The following is an 18,865-nucleotide window of genomic DNA, read 5'->3' on the forward strand; positions in this document are numbered from 1 at the left end:
AAAAAAGCCTAACACTACCCCCCTGAAGATCTCCCTACCTTGTCTTCACCACACCGGGCCGAACTCCTGATCCGATCCGGGCGATGTCTTCCTCCAAGTGGCAAAGAAGAATTCTTCCTCCGGCGATGTCTTCCTCCAAGCGGCAAAGAAGAATTCTTCCTCCGGCGACGTCTTCCTCCAAGCGGCAGCAAAGTCTTCATTCTTCCGGCGGCATCTTCAATCTTCTTTCTTCGCTCCGCCGCCGCGGAGCATCCATCCAGGCCGACGACTGAACTACGAATGAGGTACCTTTAAATGACGTCATCCAAGATGGCGTCCGCCGAATTCCGATTGGCTGATAGGATTCTATCAGCCAATCGGAATTAAGTTAAAAAAATCTGATTGGCTGATTGAATCAGCCAATCAGATTCAAGTTCAATCCGATTGGCTGATCCAATCAGCCAATCAGATTGAGCTTGCATTCTATTGGCTGTTCCGATCAGCCAATAGAATGCGAGCTCAATCTGATTGGCTGATTGGATCAGCCAATCGGATTGAACTTGAATCTGATTGGCTGATTCAATCAGCCAATCAGATTTTTTTAACTTAATTCCGATTGGCTGATAGAATCCTATCAGCCAATCGGAATTCGGCGGACGCCATCTTGGATGACGTCATTTAAAGGTACCTCATTCGTAGTTCAGTCGTCATTTAAAGGTACCTAATTCGTCGTTCAGTCGTCGGCCTGGATGGATGCTCCGCGGCGGCGGAGCGAAGAAAGAAGATTGAAGATGCCGCCGGAAGAATGAAGACTTTGCTGCCGCTTGGAGGAAGACGTCGCCGGAGGAAGAATTCTTTTTTGCCGCTTGGAGGAAGACATCGCCGGAGGAAGAATTCTTCTTTGCCGCCTGGAGGAAGACATCGCCCGGATCGAATCAGGAGTTCGGCCCGGTGTGGTGAAGACAAGGTAGGGAGATCTTCAGGGGGGTAGTGTTAGGCTTTTTTAAGGGGGGTTTGGGTGGTTTTAGAATAGGGGTATGTGGGTGGTGGGTTGTAATGGGGGGGGGATTGTATTTGTTGTATGCAAAAGAGCTGAATTCTTTGGGGCATGCCCCACAAAAGGCCCTTTTAAGGGCTGGTAAGGTAAAGAGCTTTGAAATTTGTTTAATTTAGAATAGGGCAGGGAATTTTTTTTATTTTGGGGGTTTATTATTTTATTAGGGGGCTTAGAATAGGTGTAATTAGCTTAAAAATCTTGTAATCTTTTTTTTATTTTTTGTAATTTAGTGTTTGTTTTTTTTTGTAATTTAGTTTAGTTAATTTAATTGTATTTTTAGATAGATGTTTGTAGTTTATTAAATTTATTGATAGTGTAGGTGTATTTGTAACTTAGGTTAGGATTTATTTTACAGGTAATTGGGTAATTATTTTAACTAGGTAGATATTAAATAGTTAATAACTATTTAATATCTATTATACCTAGTTAAAATAATTAACAATTTACCTGTAAAATAAATATTAACCCTAACATAGCTACAATGTAATTATTAATTATATTGTAGCTATCTTAGGGTTTATTTTATAGGTAAGTATTTAGATTTAAATAGGAATATTTTAGTTTATAAATGAATTAGATTAATTTAATATAAATTTAGTTAGGGGTGTTAGGGTTAGATAGAGTTAATATAGTTAATATAAATACTATAGTAACTATATTAACTATATTAACCCTAATATAATTAGGGTTAATATAGTTAATATATATAATGTAATAACTATATTAACTATAATATACTTAGGGTTAATATAAATAACATAGCTGGCGGCGGGGTAGGTAGATTAAATTAGGGGTTAATAATTTTTATATAGGTGGCGGCGGTGTAAGGGGTCAGATTACGGGATAGATAAGGTAGATGACAGCGGTGTAAGGGGTTCTAATTAGGGGATAGATAAGGTAGATGGCGGCGGTTTTAGGGGCTCACAGTAGGGGGTTAGTTTATGTAGATGGCGGCGGGGTTCCGGGAGCGGCGGTTTAGGGGTTAATAACTTTATTAGGGATTTCGGGGGGGGGGGGGATCGCGGTTGACAGGTAGATAGACATTGCGCATGCGTTAGGTGTTAGGTTTATTTTAGAAGATCGCGGTTGACAGGGAGATAGACATTGCGCATGCGTTAGGTGTTAGGTTTATTTTAGCAGCCAGTTTAGGGAGTTACGGGGCTCCAATAGTCAGCGTAAGGCTTCTTACGGCTGCTTTTTGTGGCGAGGTGAAAATGGAGTAAGTTTTCTCCATTTTCGCCACGTAAGTCCTTACGCTGCATATTGGATACCAAACTGCGCTGGTTTGGTATACCTGCCTATGGCCCAAAAAACTACGGGCGACGGCAGAAATATACGCGCGTAACTTCTAGGTTACGCCGTATATGTGATACCAAATCAGCGTAAATATTGGCGTCGCCGGCTTTTGCGGGCGACGCTTTATATCGGATCGACCCCCATGTGTGTACAGACACAAACTTCCTGTTAAAGGAAAATTGAACACTTTGAGATGATAATATAAAAGTATAAATCATATATATATATATATATATATATATATATATATATATATATATATATGGAAAAACTCTACAATATACATTTGATTTATTATGTCCCCTTTTCCTGTAACTTCATTCTGAAATTGGGAGCATTTCAGTTCCTGTTTGAAATGGAAGTGCAGAAAAATATTATATTCCACACAGTCAGTTAGTGATCTATTTATAACTGTCCCTAATTGGCCACTTCAGGGAAGGTAACCTAGGTTACTACATGGCAGCTCCCATTGTTTTATAGACACTAAAACTTTACATTTATTTTGTCAATATTTAAACAGTTAATGAAACTTAAAAAATTACAACTACATGATATTCTTAGACTCTTTTCTTTGAATGCATCATTTTATCTAGCATTTATTTAGTGTTGAATGTCAACAGATTTTAATTTTAATTAATAGTATTCTTTCATAATTTTGCCGCAATTAAGGTCCCTTTAAATAGTTTTTGTTTATGCTGATAACAATGGACATTTATCTGAACAATCTTTAACTTTTTTATTTAAATTCCTAACATGTGAGACTTTTTTTTCAAAGCAAATATTCATTCCTTTCTCTTGTAATTTCCAGTATATCATGTTTGTTAAACTTTATCATTAATAATTTTATATGTAACATATATCTATTACAATAAATAAACCAAGTCAAGTTCCTTTAGTCAGTAGTGTACCTGCAAACAGAGGGCCCTGGTAAAAACTTTTTTGGGCCCCTCAAAAGTAACTCAGTAGTAAGTAATACTATACAAATGGCTCTGTATAATGATATTGAGGATAGATTAAATAGATCAGATTGACCAGCAACCTGCAATAATTAGACATGTGCAATTCGGACGAATTTGTCAAATTCGGAGATTTGGATCAATTCGAATTTCCGAATTGCAGTAGTGCCGAATCTACCGAATAAATCCGAATCGATTCAAATTTATTCGGTAGATTCAGATGGATTCGGATGGCCGTGTATTACACTAGTATTGTACAGTACACTAGTGTAATACACAGCACATCCCACTTAACACTGACCGAAATTCTGAATCGATTCGAACCGAATTTCCCACGAATCTGGAAGAATCCGAATGAATCCAAAACGAATTTATTCGATTTCTTCCAAATTCGAATCGGTCCGAACCGAAATTCAAATCGGTCTGAATCGATCCGAACCAAACCGAATTTTAAAATATAAAAGCACCCCTGCCTTAGGATTGTACACATTCTGCTCAGTATACATATAGATATAGATATATAGACTGACTGCTATGACCACCCAGGTCTTGGGACTGGTGCCACTGCGCATGCTGTACCAATGGTAGTTCCGCCACTGCCTTCAGTTTCATCAGGGTTTGGTTCTACTGTTGTTTTTGAGCCTTATAAAGTTAATTTGCCAAGTCAATGTTCTCCAGCTTTCATTGTTACTTTTACTACTTGGAAGTTGGAAATCTGTGTTTGTGCAGAGTCTGCTAGTTTGCTGCAGCAGGTTTGTAGGTGTGCTTTAAAGAGTTAATTAGCAAAGTGTTAGCCCTTGCTTGAAGTTCCCGTCTTCTAAAATGTTCCAGCACAGGGTTTATTGTGTTTATTGAATTTGAGTTCCAGATCCATTTTCTATGTTTTAATGATATTTCAGCATGGATTTATTATGACCTAAGTTCTTTTCTTTTTTTTTATTATTTGAATAGCAATGTTCTTGTGACTTCACAACAAAACTATATTTCCACTTATCTACTTGCACATTGGATTCCTCCTGTAATAGAGCTTTTATGACACATTTCAGCCCCACTGTAACCCTAAGGATAAACTCTGTAGCGAACAAAGCTGTTATAGAACAAATATGGATGCTAAAAAAGATCACATTACTTTCCTGGTTGACTTTATGCCCAAGTCTACACAATTAGGGCCAGATTACGAGTGGAGCGCTATCTTAACATGCGCCCATAAAGGGGCAAATTTGCCAGTTTATGGGCACACATTAAATAACCAGCCATTACAAGCGACTGTTTAATGCTCCTGTTAACCTTTGTGCTTAGGCAATTAACCAGAGGTCAGACCTCTGGTTAAAATATGTCCCAAATGCCCCCAAAATAAAGAGTACTGTGCATTTACATGTAAAACACATGAAGCAGTTATAAAGGGTTAAAGTGAGGGTATGTGGGGTGAATGAAAAAAGAAAAACAGCATCAAAAGTGCCTTTACATTGAGGCCAATGGGGGACTGTATTTTAACTTTAAATATATGTACATGCCCAACTGTGTTAACCAAGAGCTTTGTAATGTAGGTTCTGACCTAAGGACCGAGGGGGACAGGATGTTACCTAAGGACAGCCCCCTCCTGTACGAACAGCTTATTGCATTCTCTACAACTCCTGTGAGTTTGTTAGCTGCAGCCATTATTATGAAATGTTTTTTTCACTATTTTGCACACCTGATTTTATTGGGTACTATGATCAGTCGCAAAATTAACGCCCTAATACTGAGTTTTTTATCTCTTGGGGTATGGATTTGTCTCCTAATAAATCTATTCTTTCAATGCTGTCAACATCTCTTTGCTCTTTTAATAACTGCTGGGGAGTAACACCTAGCTCCTAAGCATAGTGTAAGGAGTTGAGTTTCTTTAGTATAATCCTTGTAGGTAGAGCGGTTATGTTTCAACCGTATAAACTGTTCCTTCGCTACAGCATAGGGGGCATGTTTTGGGTGACAACTTTTGGCATGTAACAATGTTTTGCCAGTAATAGGCTTTCTGTAAACCTGTGAAAAGATTTTACCATTGACTGAGCCTGACCAAGTTACATCCAAAAAGTTGCTAGAATCTTTGCTGAAAGAATGGGATACATTTTAAGTTGAAATAATTGTTGTTGATCCATTTCATGAACTGTTCAATAGCAGAGTATTCTCCCATCCAAATCAAGATGAGATCTATATATCGTTTATAGATTTTAATATTCTGCTGAAATTGATTATCTGATGCATAAATGTGGGACAGCTCCCACCAACCTAAATATAGGTTGGCGTAAGATGGCGCAAATTTTGCACCCATCGCTGTCCCACATTTCTACAAAAGGAAACATCCCTCAAACTAAAAGTAGTTGTGGGTTAAGAGAAAGAAGGGGACATCAATGACAACATTCTGAAAATCAGATGTATAGTTAGAAAAAGAGGATAATAAATGTTTCAAAGCTTGGATTTCAAAGCAGTCACATCAACAGACAGCCAGTAAAAGTCACTACCCCAGGATTCTGAGTGTAGATAATTAAGTAAATGCTTTGTGCCCTTCAAGTAGCTCGGCAAGGAAACCACCAGGGGTTGAAGTAGAGCATTTCATTTCTTGCTGGAACTTATTAATAGGGTTACCCTGTAATCTTTCACAATTGTCTCTGTTTCTGAGCTGTCTAAAACCCTCATTAATATAGTCTTGCCTGTTCAAGACTACAACAGAGCCGCCCTTATCTGCTGCCTTAATTACAAATCCCAAACCATATCCTAACACCTTTTTATCCAGCTCTGATAGAATTACACATGATAAATGTATCACCTGGTGGGTTTGTACTTCTGATGTGTTCTTGTGTACCTTTGGGGTTATCTTTGGGGGGGTGTACCTCACCCACCTCCCCATTTCTGAGCCATTGTAGGTATAGAAAAAACCTGTTTAACATCACGTTGGTCTCTAACTAATATGGGACCTGTGTGTGAATGAGGGGCCAGTATTAGATTGTGTCAAGCTATATTCACTAGTGTTTGGTGTGTTTAATATTTTGGGTCTTACCACCAAATCAGAGGATATATATCTCCTACCGCTTAGGGGAGGCTGATTGGTATTAGTCACAGTGCCTTTAAGAATGCTATAATGTAGCAGCCATATAATCAATTATGTGAGTGCTGCAGATTGACTTATTTGGGAGAACAGTTATAAGGCGTGTCATTTGTATGTCGCATTTTTGTATCTGTTATTCTTAAATTACTAATAGGGTGTTATATGTTCTGTGCAGATGTTTAATTTAGATGCAGGCATCAAATGATTGTGCTGGATAATATGATGCTGTTCTGAGTGGTGTTTCTGGTAGTTCCCCTACAGTTCCACTAGGCATGCGGGGTATGTTATCAAGTGATTGTAACATAGTGTTATATGTATGTAATTATCCAGTTCTCGATCTTCCTAATTGTCTTACATACTGCTGGGCATATTAGGCTAATTTGTTTAGGGTAATTACTGATTTCTTCCCTCTAGCTGTTTTGGTCACGGGTTTGTGGTAAGGAAAATTATGGGTACAGTGGAGTACCATTTTGTATAATAGATATTATGGGGTAAATTGCTGCAATAATTTTGTATTTTAAAGTGACATTCTTTATAAATACAGAAATCATCAGTATCTGTTGTTATTGTTCTTCCTAAGGCTGCAGGGGCAATAGTAGCAATCTCATCCCAACAACAAAATTCCTTGCTGCTATCTTATACCAACTAGCTTTATTTGTGGTTCTCAATCTTTTTTGCAATATTTCTAATGCGGTTTCTACATAGTTCATAGTTCATTTACTTTTTCTTACAAACATATAGCTGTGTGTAATTAATTATTGGCTAGCGCATTCACATCATTTAACTGTCAGTCTCATACAACTTAGCTTCTACTTCCCTATTTTTCTGAAACTCTTATTCTAACGTTATTGAAAGTATAAATTGCCTGAAGTAGAAGATGATGGGTTTTTTTAACAGTTCTTCCTCTTATTCTTGTCCTTAAGGGACTCTATAGCTCTTGAAATTCCTTCTAAGGAATTTATCTCAACATCTATCCACATATAAGGATCCCCAACCTTTTAAAAAAGTGTGCCAACATAATCTTCAAACCCTGGCAGTAGCCTCTGAAAGGGTTCCTGACATTACTATCATATAATAGGGGATGTGCATTTGACAGTTTTGTTCACTACCAAATGCGGAAGTAGGCGTTTGTGTTTTACTTGCACAACATAATAGAATAAGAAAATAATTGAGAAAATAAACACATGCTTGCCTGACAGATGTGTGGAATGCAGAATTACAAGCAGACTGCAGGGTGACATGATTCTGGCCTCTTTATCAGGGTGGAGCCCTTGGGCAGATTGCATAGCAATAGACTGGAGACTCAAATATATACAACAATCCTGTTTATTAGGAGAAGGTTATATAGGCAAATAGCAAGTAGTCTCCAGAAATAGTTTATACTGGGAAACAGGTACAAGCAAGGGTTAACAGAAGAAAACTGTACAAACCATTATAACTGATGTTGATGTGCAAGTTCAGACAGACAAGAGCCAAATACTGAAAGGCCCACTTCAGGGCTAAGAACTGTAGTACACACTTCTAGGCTAAATAAAGGTAATGCCACTCCTGGACAAAGCAAAAGGCAATGCCAGCTTATGTGTTAAAGTAAATGCCACTCCTTGGCAAAGTAAATGAAATGCAAGCTTGTGGGCTAATCAAAGAAATGCAATGTGCTTAATAGTAGCCACAATCAGCAGCAAAGTCAGTGCTGGAAACAGGGGAAAACATAGGCATAGCAGGCAATAAGGTACTGAACCTGGGAAACTGCAACAGGAAAAGTAAAAACAGTAGTACTAACTGTGCCAAATGTAGAGACAAGGTCAGGAAAGCCCAAGGTTCAAAGGCAGGCAGCAAGTATCCAAGCATAGGCAAGGTCACCAGCAGGAAGTCCAAAAACAAGCAAGAACAGCATCAACTACAATTCCAAAGCAAAGAGGGAAGGCATAGGTTGCTCAATATGTAGTCAGAGAGCACTTCTCTGATTGAGTAGCATCCAGGAGGGTGGAGCTGAGAGACACACTGTGGATAATATTTACTGCATAAACCACTGCAAATAAACATCCTCCAGTAACACAGACAGAGCAAACTGGACTCTAACCCTAGAGTCCCTGATTCAATCCCAGCAGAGCCCAGCAAGGGGGTCACCAGGGATGTCCCTGCCATGCGGTTTGTATTTTAGTATGAACAGAGCTTATGGGGTTCTTACACAAGGATTGGGTGTTCCTCCTCCTGGCTTCAGGTCACCTTCCTTTCTCTTCCTTGGAAATCTTCTGTTCAGACTTAAGATGGGGTTAAAGCTTTCCACTCCTGGACCAGGATCATTCTTAGCTCTGATATATTTAGCCCAATTTAAAGGCGATTTTTCCAATAAATAGCGATTATAAGAGTTGGTCACAGATTTAATTACTTCTTTTTCCCTTAACTTCAATTTCCTAGCGATATATGCTATTATTTATCCCCTGAGTGTACTGCCTTTGCAGCTTCCCAAAAAATTCCAGGGTGGTCTATAGAACTACAATTGAATTGAGCATATTTTTCAAACTTATCCTTAAGACACCTCTTAAATTTTAGATCGGTTGCAAGAAAGTAAGGAAAAATGAAACGTGAGGGTGTAAATTTTAAACAATTAGAATGAAGCTCTAGAAAGATAGCATGATCAGACAAGAGAATACGCGTTATTCCTGCCTTCACTTTCATTGTGCATAGCCATTCGTCAACAAGAAATAGATCTATTCTGGATGTTTTGTGGGCTTTGGATAAACAGGTGTATTCTGAATCCTCCATAGATCCTTTACTGCTAGATTTTGCATGATTTTTTTTTAAACCTATTTATTTCTAAATTATCTCTTTTATGTTTTATTTGTTTGGGGCTCTGTCTTAGTCTGTCTAAAGGGCATTGTGGAGCAATATTAAAATCATCCCCAAGGACCAAGAAACCTTCAGAATAAGAGTATTTTAGAATGTAACACATTCCAGAATTCTGGATCATATATATTACAAAACGTGTAAGCCAATTTGGCAATTTTTACTTTCACCATAACAAATCTCCCCTCTGAATCCACCCTAGAGTGTATAAATTCTAAATTAATCCTCTTCCCTACGAGAATGGCCACCCCTCTCTTCCTCTTGGAACTGGGTGCAGCAAAAACTTCCTTAACCCAAGAAGTCTTCAATTTCATTGCTTCCTCCAGTTTAAATGAGTTTCCTGGAGGAACACTATATCTGATTGAGCCTTTCTCATGTTGGAAAGGATTGCTTTCCTTTTAGTTTTCAAAATAAGCTTTATTATCGAAATGGTATAACAAAGGAAAAAAGGCAAACATATGAACAGGTACATTGCCAAACAATATTAAATTATTATATAACATTTGCGGTGATAGAGTTATTCAAATACATTTCGTGATGTGCTAGATGTATAATTCTATTCTCACAGCCTAGTGAATGTCATCCGGTACATGAAGTATAGAACCCTCACGTACTGTTTATACTTACTATTACTCGTCACATAGACTGTTTATACGCCAAGAACCATCTCAATAGATGATTCTCTGTTAAAACAATATGAAATGCAAAATGAAAAATACAACTTAACGAGAACAGCACAATTCTAACTTTTTCAAATCGACAACATACTTATACACAGTGCTGTCGGATAAGATGTTCTCGTTGGATTATATCTCTAACAGATAGGAGAGAGAGTTAGGAATAAGATAGATTAACCTTCTGACGAAGGGGGGAAAGAGAGATAGGGGAAGAAGAGAAAGTGAAGAAATGAAAAACAGAAGAGGGGGGGAGAGAGAGAAAAAAAAAAAAAAAAAAGGGGGGGGAGTGGTGGGGTAGGGGGGGTGGCGGGCCGGAGGACTTATTGTGTGAGTTGTGTAGTCTAGAAGGTGGACTCCCTTTTCTAGTGTAGCTACAGTGTTTCTCTGCGAGAAGACTTAGATTCTACGTCCCTCCCAGGTTAGTAACATCATTTCATGTGTACCCAATTTCCCAATTTTGAGATAATGGTATCTCTCAAGCCTCAGTAAATCGGTCACTTTATTTTTCCATTCTCGGATATTGGGGGTGCTTTGTTTTTTCCAGTATAAGGGAATTAGGCCTTTTGCGCCATTAAGCATCAACAGGAGGAGAAGATATTTATCCTCTCCAATTATTTTGGGTAACTGGTGGTATATTAGATAACAGGGGTTAGGAGGTATGATAATATTAAGTACCCTACTCATTTCGGCAAGTATATCGTTCCAGTAAGGTCGTATTAGTGGGCAGGTCCACCATATATGTAAAAGGGTTCCCTCCTCTCCACACCCTCTCCAACAGTTCCCGCTAGTGTGTGGGTATATGTGTTTCAGTCTGTGGGGAGTCAGGTACCACCTACTTAGCAATTTGTATTGTGTTTCTTGTATCTTGGCTGAGACTGAGGCCCGTCTCGTTCGGTCAAAAATTTTTCTCCAGTCCTTGTGGTCTATCTCTAAATCTAGTTCGTCCTGCCATGACAGCGTAAAGGATGGGAGGAGGTGGCTGTCTCCCTGCAATAATAGTTTGTAAAGTTGAGAGATCAAGTGAGTCGGGTGTTGGGTCATCGTACATAGAGTTTCAAAGTATGTCTTACGTCTTGTCAGATTATGTTTGTCTCTGTGCGTATCAAAGTAGTGTCTGATCTGAGCTAATCTAAACCATGAAGTAAGTATCCCATTATTCCATGTCTTTAATTCTTCCTGTGTTTTCAACCCATCCTGTTGGAGCATATTATATATGGCAGAGTCAGCAAGGTCATAGGACCCCCTCGTGGAGGGGAGACCAGACAAGAAGGTTAGGTCAGGGTTCTCTTTAAGCGGGGTAACGGGTGATATAAAGGAAGATATGTGAGAGGTTTTCTTAAGCAGTTTATCCCAGTTCATTAGTACGCTGTCCATGAGTGGATAGAGCTTAATAACAGAGGGTCTGTGGGCGGGAGTAATCCATGCCAGGGCTCCTGAGTTTCCTCTCTTTAGGATAGCATTGTCTACATGTATCCAAGCCTTTTGGTTTGAGTTTTGACACCATTCCACCAATCTCTGGAGGAGTATAGCCCTTTGGTACGTCAACAAGTCAGGTACTCCCAATCCTCCTCCACACCGAGTCAAGAATGTCGTTTTTCTACTGATTCTTGGTTTGAGATCTCTCCAAATATACGACTCCATAGCCGATTGAATTTGGTGCAGGATATGGGAGGCTGCGGATGACGGGATAGTCTGCATGATGTAGAGAACTCTGGGCATGACATTCATTTTTACCACTCCAATGCGGCCTAGCCAGGAGATGGTTTTATTTCTCCAATTGGACAGATCTTTACAGATCTCATTTTTGATGGTCTTATAGTTTAGGGTCACTATTTCTTTAATGCTGGGTGTCAAGAATACACCTAAGTATTTCAGTTTTTCTTTTGCAATTCTCAGTGGGCAGCCTCTTTTCAGTTTATCAAACTCATCCTCTGGGATCGTAATATTCATGATCTCGGACTTTGAGGGATTTAGGAGAAAGTTTGATACCTCCCCGAAGAGTGTAAACTCTTCAATAGTTGTTGTGAGTGACTGCCCTACATCTGATATCAGCAAGAGGACGTCGTCAGCGTACATAGCAAGCTTATGTATGCTGCCCCCTATATTGATTCCTTTAATTTCGGAGTTTGCTCTAATTCTGGTCGCCAATATTTCAATCGTCAGAGCAAACAGAAGGGGAGATAGGGGACAGCCCTGTCGAGTCCCATTGCGAATATCAAAGGGATTTGAAAGGGTTCCATTCACTCTTACCCTAGCATTGGGCGTTGAGTATAGTGACATTATCCAGTTCGTAATTTTGGGCCCGAAACCGAACTTTCCTAGTGTGAGTTGCATAAATGTCCAGCTGACCCGATCAAATGCTTTTTCAGCATCGGTCGAGATCAGGGCCAGTGGGGCTGAGTTGTTATGCGCGAATGTTATCATTTGAAGGACTTTCAAGGTATTATCCCTTGCTTCACGTCCTGGGATAAAGCCTACCTGGTCGGTAGAGATAAGGTGCGGAAGATGTTTATTGAGGCGGTTGGCAAGTACCTTCGCCAATATCTTAACGTCTGCGTTAAGCAGCGAGATAGGGCGGTAATTTTCTGGGCTATTTTCTGGTTTGCCTGGCTTAAGGATCACGGCAATGTGGGCCTCTAGCATTGTATTAGGCAGAATTGGGTCGTCTGATAGTTGATTAAAAAGATTTATCATATTTGGCGCTAGTATGTCGCCAAATATTTTATAGTACTTGGCTCCGAAACCATCAGGTCCTGGGCTCTTGCCCGAAGATATATCCCTGAGTGCTTGCTTAATTTCCATAAGTGTAAGCGGGGAGTCCAGGGTCTCGGAGTCCTGGTTGGAGAGCTTTGGGGTATCAACACTATTAAGATACTCCAGTATCTTGTTTGTCTCTTGCTCCCGAGTAGGGGCAGGACCTTCAGTCCTATTTTTATTTTGGATATTGTATAGGGTTTCGTAGTAAGACCGAAAGATCTCAGCGATAGATCTCCCATCTTCCCTAGTCTTCCCATCTGGGTGTATCATACTATGTACATATTGTTTCTTTTTTTTCCGGGCAACAGCCCTGGCCAGCAATCTACCAGCTTTATTACCCTGCTCGAAGAACTGTTGTCTCAAAACAAGGGCTGCTTTCTGGTAGTCTTCTTGTAGGAACTGCAGGAGTTCCGTTCTCGCTTGAGTCAAGTTCTTATCTAGCGCTACATCAGTAGGCATAGCCTTATGTGAGCGCTCAGCGTTCTCTACCGCAGTAAGGAGCTTCTGATATTTTAATCGTCTACTTTTAACTATCCTGGCTTTCTGTTTCAGAAAGAGGCCTCGGATAGTGCACTTATGGGCTTCCCATATCATGGTTGACGGTGTTTCCGTTCTTTCATGTATCTGGAAATATTCTGTCAGAGCCTTCTCTATTTCTAGTTTAAAGACTGGATCATCTAACAGGGTGTCATCCATTCTCCAAATATAGGGCGTGATGGGCGTGTCAGACCATAGGATTGTACATGTGACTGGGGCATGATCTGACCACGTGATAGGAAGTATATTGCTGGACGTGGTAACTGTGAGGCCAGTAGCATCTGTGAACCAATAGTCTATCCTCGAGTATTTTTTATGTGGGTGGGAGAAGAATGTAAAGTTCTTAGATGTGGGGTGGTGTGATCGCCATATGTCGTGTAATGCTGCTTCTCTGAGTGATGATGTCATACGTTTAAGGGTCTTGTGGGGCACACTAGAGATACCATCTGAGGTGTCTAGATTAGGGTTCAGTGGTGCGTTCAAGTCCCCCCCAAGGAGTACTACACCAGTTTGTAGTTCAAGTATTTTATGGATGACCTTTTGAAAAAAGGCTTGTTGGGCTTGGTTAGGACAGTAGACGTTGACTAGAGTTATGGGTCTGGCATATAACAGTCCTGTTAGTAGCAGGTATCTACCTTCTGGATCTCTATGTGCTTGTGAAAGTTGGAATGGTACGTCCTTGCTAAAAAGAATGCCCACCCCATTTTTTTTGTGTGGTCCAGATGCAAAGAAAGCAGTGGGATACTGTTGATTATACCAGCGGGGTTCGTGGCCAGCAGCGAAGTGTGTCTCTTGTAGGTAGACAATGTGTCCGCCCTGTCTGTGTATGTCTCGTAGGACCATGGAGCGTTTAGATGGACTGTTAAATCCCTTTACATTTACAGAGAGTAATTCTATACGTCGGGGGGCGGTTTCTTTGTGTGGTGGAGCCATGTTGGTGGTAATGGGGGTGGTGGTGGGAGGAGAAAAAAGAAAAAAAAAAAAAAAAAAAAAAAAAAAAAAGGGAGGGGGGGGGGGGGAGGAATGAGAGGAGGAGAGTGAGGGAAGAGCAAAGAGAGGAGTAAGGGCAGGTGGGGAATGAGGATGAGATAAGAGAGAAGGGGAGTAGGCGACCGAAGTCGTCTAGGAGTGGAGAAAAGTAAGAGCAAACCTATGCAATGAACAATTCAATCAAATTATAGTTCAGCAATAAAACTTACACAGGTATGTATCTGGGAGGTAAACAATAAATACAAACTAAATAAAACACAAGCAGGGGTAGTGTTCCCTGCTATTCTACACTTTTCATAAAACTTTTGTAATACGTTAAATAGAAACAAGTGCAGTAAGGAGTTGCATTATTGCAACTTACTCTTTATCTATGCCTAACAAAGAAAAGAACTCTAATATCAAACATTTTTCACGAAAGTTAACTGCTTGGAGTATAGTGATATGAAACATTTGTGACTACTTAAATTGAGACCTACTGAATTGTAGTGGTCTATGGAGCGACCCAGGAGACTATTTTATCATCTTAAGTTTATCTAATATTAATACACCTGTAACACTATTAGATATAGCATAAACAATGGAAATGGGGTAAATATTAAGTAAATTTGGTTATCTTGGGACTAAGTCTTTCCAAGGATTCAATTAAAAATGGGGAATCTCTTGATACTGGGTGGAAAGCTCATGGTGTGTGCCCTAGTCAATATGTTGACATCTGATTAGACATTTTGAGTTAAAGCAACGGGGTTATTGCAATTACATCAGAAGATCTTATATTGCATTGCGTGGGTCCCTAGTTTTTCTAATTAGTTCATGGGGAGCTTCTAAGAAATGGCCTTAGCCATCATATTGTTATCTTATCCTATCATCTACATGCATACAAGTGTCTTAGCTATGGTGGTGCATTTGTTCGTAACAATTATCTACTTGGGCACAATTAATGTATCTCAATTAAAGTCATTGTAAAGTTATACATTATTTCAACACAAGATGTCCACATTTTGTGAGATTTAACTTATCTGAGTCGTCACTCCACTGTTCATTTAGTAGAATTAAGTCCACCAGCTCACTATAGGAGCTGGGCAATTTAGAGCAGCTGTGAAGGTGGGCACCAGGAGGTGTCCATTGATCATTCCGGATGGTGTGCCTCGTTAGGCTCCCCCATAGCCTGGCCCTCTGACACTGCAGGGGCCCGAGAGGGAAGTCTGATGTTGATGCCTAATGCTTGGCTGAAGGCAGGCAGGTCAGCAGGAGTCCTGAGGATGTGTGTGGTGTTGTTTTTAGAGACAATGAGGCTTGTAGGAAAGCCCCATCTGTATGGGATTTTGTTGGCTTTCAATGTGGATGTAACAAATCTGAGTTCTCTCCTTTTCTGGAGGGTAGTTGGACATAAGTCCGAGTAAACTTGTAATTCCACACCTCTAAATTCAATCTGTGGTTTATTTCTGGCCAAACGTAGAATATCTTCTTTCTCTTTAAAAGACAAAAGTTTTAGTATAATGTCTCTAGGAGGGGCCCTTCCGGGGGGTTTAGGGCGTAGGGCCCTATGTGCTCTTTCTATTTGAATGTCTGGGCCAAAATCCTCATTTCTGAGGTATTTTACAAAATCTTGGATGTATGCTTGAATAGCAGCAGGTTCAACCGATTCAGGTACTCCGCGCAGTCTGAGGTTATTCCTCCTGCTGCGGTTTTCGAGGTCCTCGATTCTATCTAATAAAGTGTGTACAGTGTTTTCTTGGGCCTGAAGGAAACTTGATTGATGCTGTAAGTCAGAGGTAAGTGTCTCTTGTTTTTCCTCAATCTGTGTTACTCTTTGATCCACCGCTGAGATGTCATTTTTTAGTTCCTGGAACATAGATTTAAAATCTCTCATCGCCTCTTTTATATCCTCTTTAGAGGAGAGGAGTTTAAGATCGTCTTTAGTAACACAGGCCTGATGGGAGGACATTGTGTCTATGTTATGAACCTGCGCTGCTGTGGTTTTCTGATTAGTATCTGGCTTTGTAACTGTGGGTTCGTTATTTATCAAATAATTTTCCAAGGTGGTGGGCTGAGAGCTTTTAAGGGGTCTAGTATTTCTTTTACTAGACATTACATGTAATGGAATGGGCCGTTTGCTATAGCTGGGGTCTACCGGCAGATAATACCTTATTTCTCTTATTCCTCAGGAGTATAGAATGTTATTATGGGGTATCTGTGAGCTGAAGGAGCAACCAGTCCTCAATATAGTTGTATTTTCTCCCCGGGGGACACCGGGTAGTGCTGTAGAGACCAGGAGCGTTTAGTAGGGTAACTGTGTCCTGAGCAGGTTTATTTAATTAGTTCACCCTTGTGTTGTTATTGCCCAACTATATTTGGATGATCTCACTAATAGATCCCTGTTTTGGCGTAGTGTGGGCTAGCTGCGACGGGCCTATTTGTGTGTCTCGCTACTTCGTAACCCCTTAGGCCAATGTCCGGTGTTATCTGGTGGTGTGTATTACCTGTCCGGTAGTGGGATCTGGCTGTTACGCTCTCCTATTACACGGCTTTACCTCTGCTGTGTAGGCCCGGTGAGTTTACACTGTTGGTGAGTACTCCGCAACGTTTCTGGGGATATTCGCCCCCTCCGCTTAGGTCTCAAGGCTCAAAGTGTCCACTGTGGAGGTCCAGCTGTTCGATCTGCTTTAGATCAGCTCTGCGGTGGTCGGATTCTGCAGACCCCACGTGGTAGGCCTCACCGCAGCTCGGGAAGAAGGTCAGTGTTGAAGTATAAGTGCTTCGCTGCAGTCCTGCAAACTCCTGCTCTCACCTCTTGGGATTAGTTGTAGGGATATCCGTGCTGATTCTTCCACACAGTGTTCATGCGATCCGGTTGGGGATGTTAAGTCAGGTCCGGTGCGGTATGTGTGAAAGGCCTCAAACTCGCGGCTCTCCTCTGTCGCTGCTCTGACACACCAGTTGGTCTCAGAATTCGTGTAAAGTTAGCGATACATGTTTAGAGCATAGTGGTAAACGTTTTATATATTAGTTTATGCCATGTGTGCACTTGTTTGAGTGTAGATATAGCAGGGACTGCAGAGCTTGTTTAGAAAGCAGCCATTTCAGTCCGTGGCTAGGCTCCGCCCCCGGATTGCTTTCCTTTTAATGGGGGTCGAGATGCCCCCCACATTCCAGGAAATTAATTTGAATTCATCTGCCTCTTTAACCATTTATCTCATAATAGGGAGGATTGAGGAAGAGAGAAGGGAAAAAAAGGGGAAAAGAAAACCCCCATTCCCTCCAAGCCGCCCCCCCCCTTGCCCAAAAAATTCCCTGTTTGTAACCTACTCTTCATTGGTGAAAAACATAAGACAGTAAGCTGATTTATACTAGGTAGTGATGTTGCAAACCTAAAAATTTGGGTTCATGAACGGCGAATGCGAACTTCCGCAAAAGTTCGCGAACCGGGCGAACCGCCATTGACTTCAATGGGCAGGCGAATTTTAAAACCCACAGGGACTCTTTCTGGCCACAATAGTGATGGGAAAGTTGTTTCAAGGGGACTAACACCTGGACTGTGGTGTGCCGGAGGGGGATCCATGGCAAAACTCCCATGGAAAATTACATAGTTGATGCAGAGTCTGGTTTTAATCCATAAAGGGCATAAATCACCTAACATTGCTAAATTGTTTGGAATAACGTGCTTTAAAACATTAGGTATGATGTTGTATCGATCAGGTAGTGTAAGGGTTACACCCGCTTCACAGTGACAGACCAAACTCCCGCAGCGGGTACAACATCATCATCTTCACACCGTACGTCCATGTGTGTAATCCTGCCTGACTGAGACATATCCCTGTTATCTACATCCTCTGGCAATAATGGTTGCGTATCACTCATTTCTTCCAACTGATGTGTAAATAACTCCTCTGACAGATCAAGTGAAGCGGCTGTGGTGCTAGTGTTGGTGGTGGCGGCAGGCGGGCGAGTGGTAACTTGAGAGGTGCCCGAAGGTAAGCTGGAGGAGGATGGTGCATCAAGGTTCAGAGCGGAAGCTGTAGAAGATTGGTTGTCCTGTGTTAGCCAGTCAACTATGTCCTCAGAACTTTTCGAGTTCAGGGTACGTGGCCTCTGAACACTGGGCATTATTCTAGGGCCAAAGGGAATCACAGCACCACGACCACGACGGCCCCTGCGGGGTGGCCTGCCTCTGCCTGTAATTTTTTTTTTCCATTAGTGGTACTATGCGTGCAAGCTACTGTGACAACAGATGTGAGTGGCACTGTGCACTGGCAGAAGTTGGCAGAGTAGACGCTGTAGGCCTGACACACACGCTTGCAGACAACTAACTGCTATTCAATCTATTACAGTCAAAAAAAAATTTTTTTTTAATGTACACTACTGTTACACCAGATATGAGTTGCACTGGTGTGACACTGTGCCCTGGCAGGCCCTGAAAAATCTGTTACACATCTACAACCACCAAAAAACAACCATGCTAAATAGTTTCTAAATTTTATCCTGAGTTTAGAAATACCCAATGTTAACATGTTCTTTGCTTTTTTTGCAAGTTATAGGGAAATAAATACAAGAAGCACTTTGCTATTTCAAAACCACTTTTTTTCAAAATGAGCGCTAGTTACATTGGAACCCTGATATCTGTCAGGAATACCTGAATATCCCTTGACATGTATAGATTTTTTTTTAGAAGACATCCCAAAGTATTGAT

The sequence above is a fragment of the Bombina bombina genome, chromosome 6 (assembly GCF_027579735.1).
Source record: "Bombina bombina isolate aBomBom1 chromosome 6, aBomBom1.pri, whole genome shotgun sequence".
Taxonomy (NCBI): domain Eukaryota; kingdom Metazoa; phylum Chordata; class Amphibia; order Anura; family Bombinatoridae; genus Bombina; species Bombina bombina.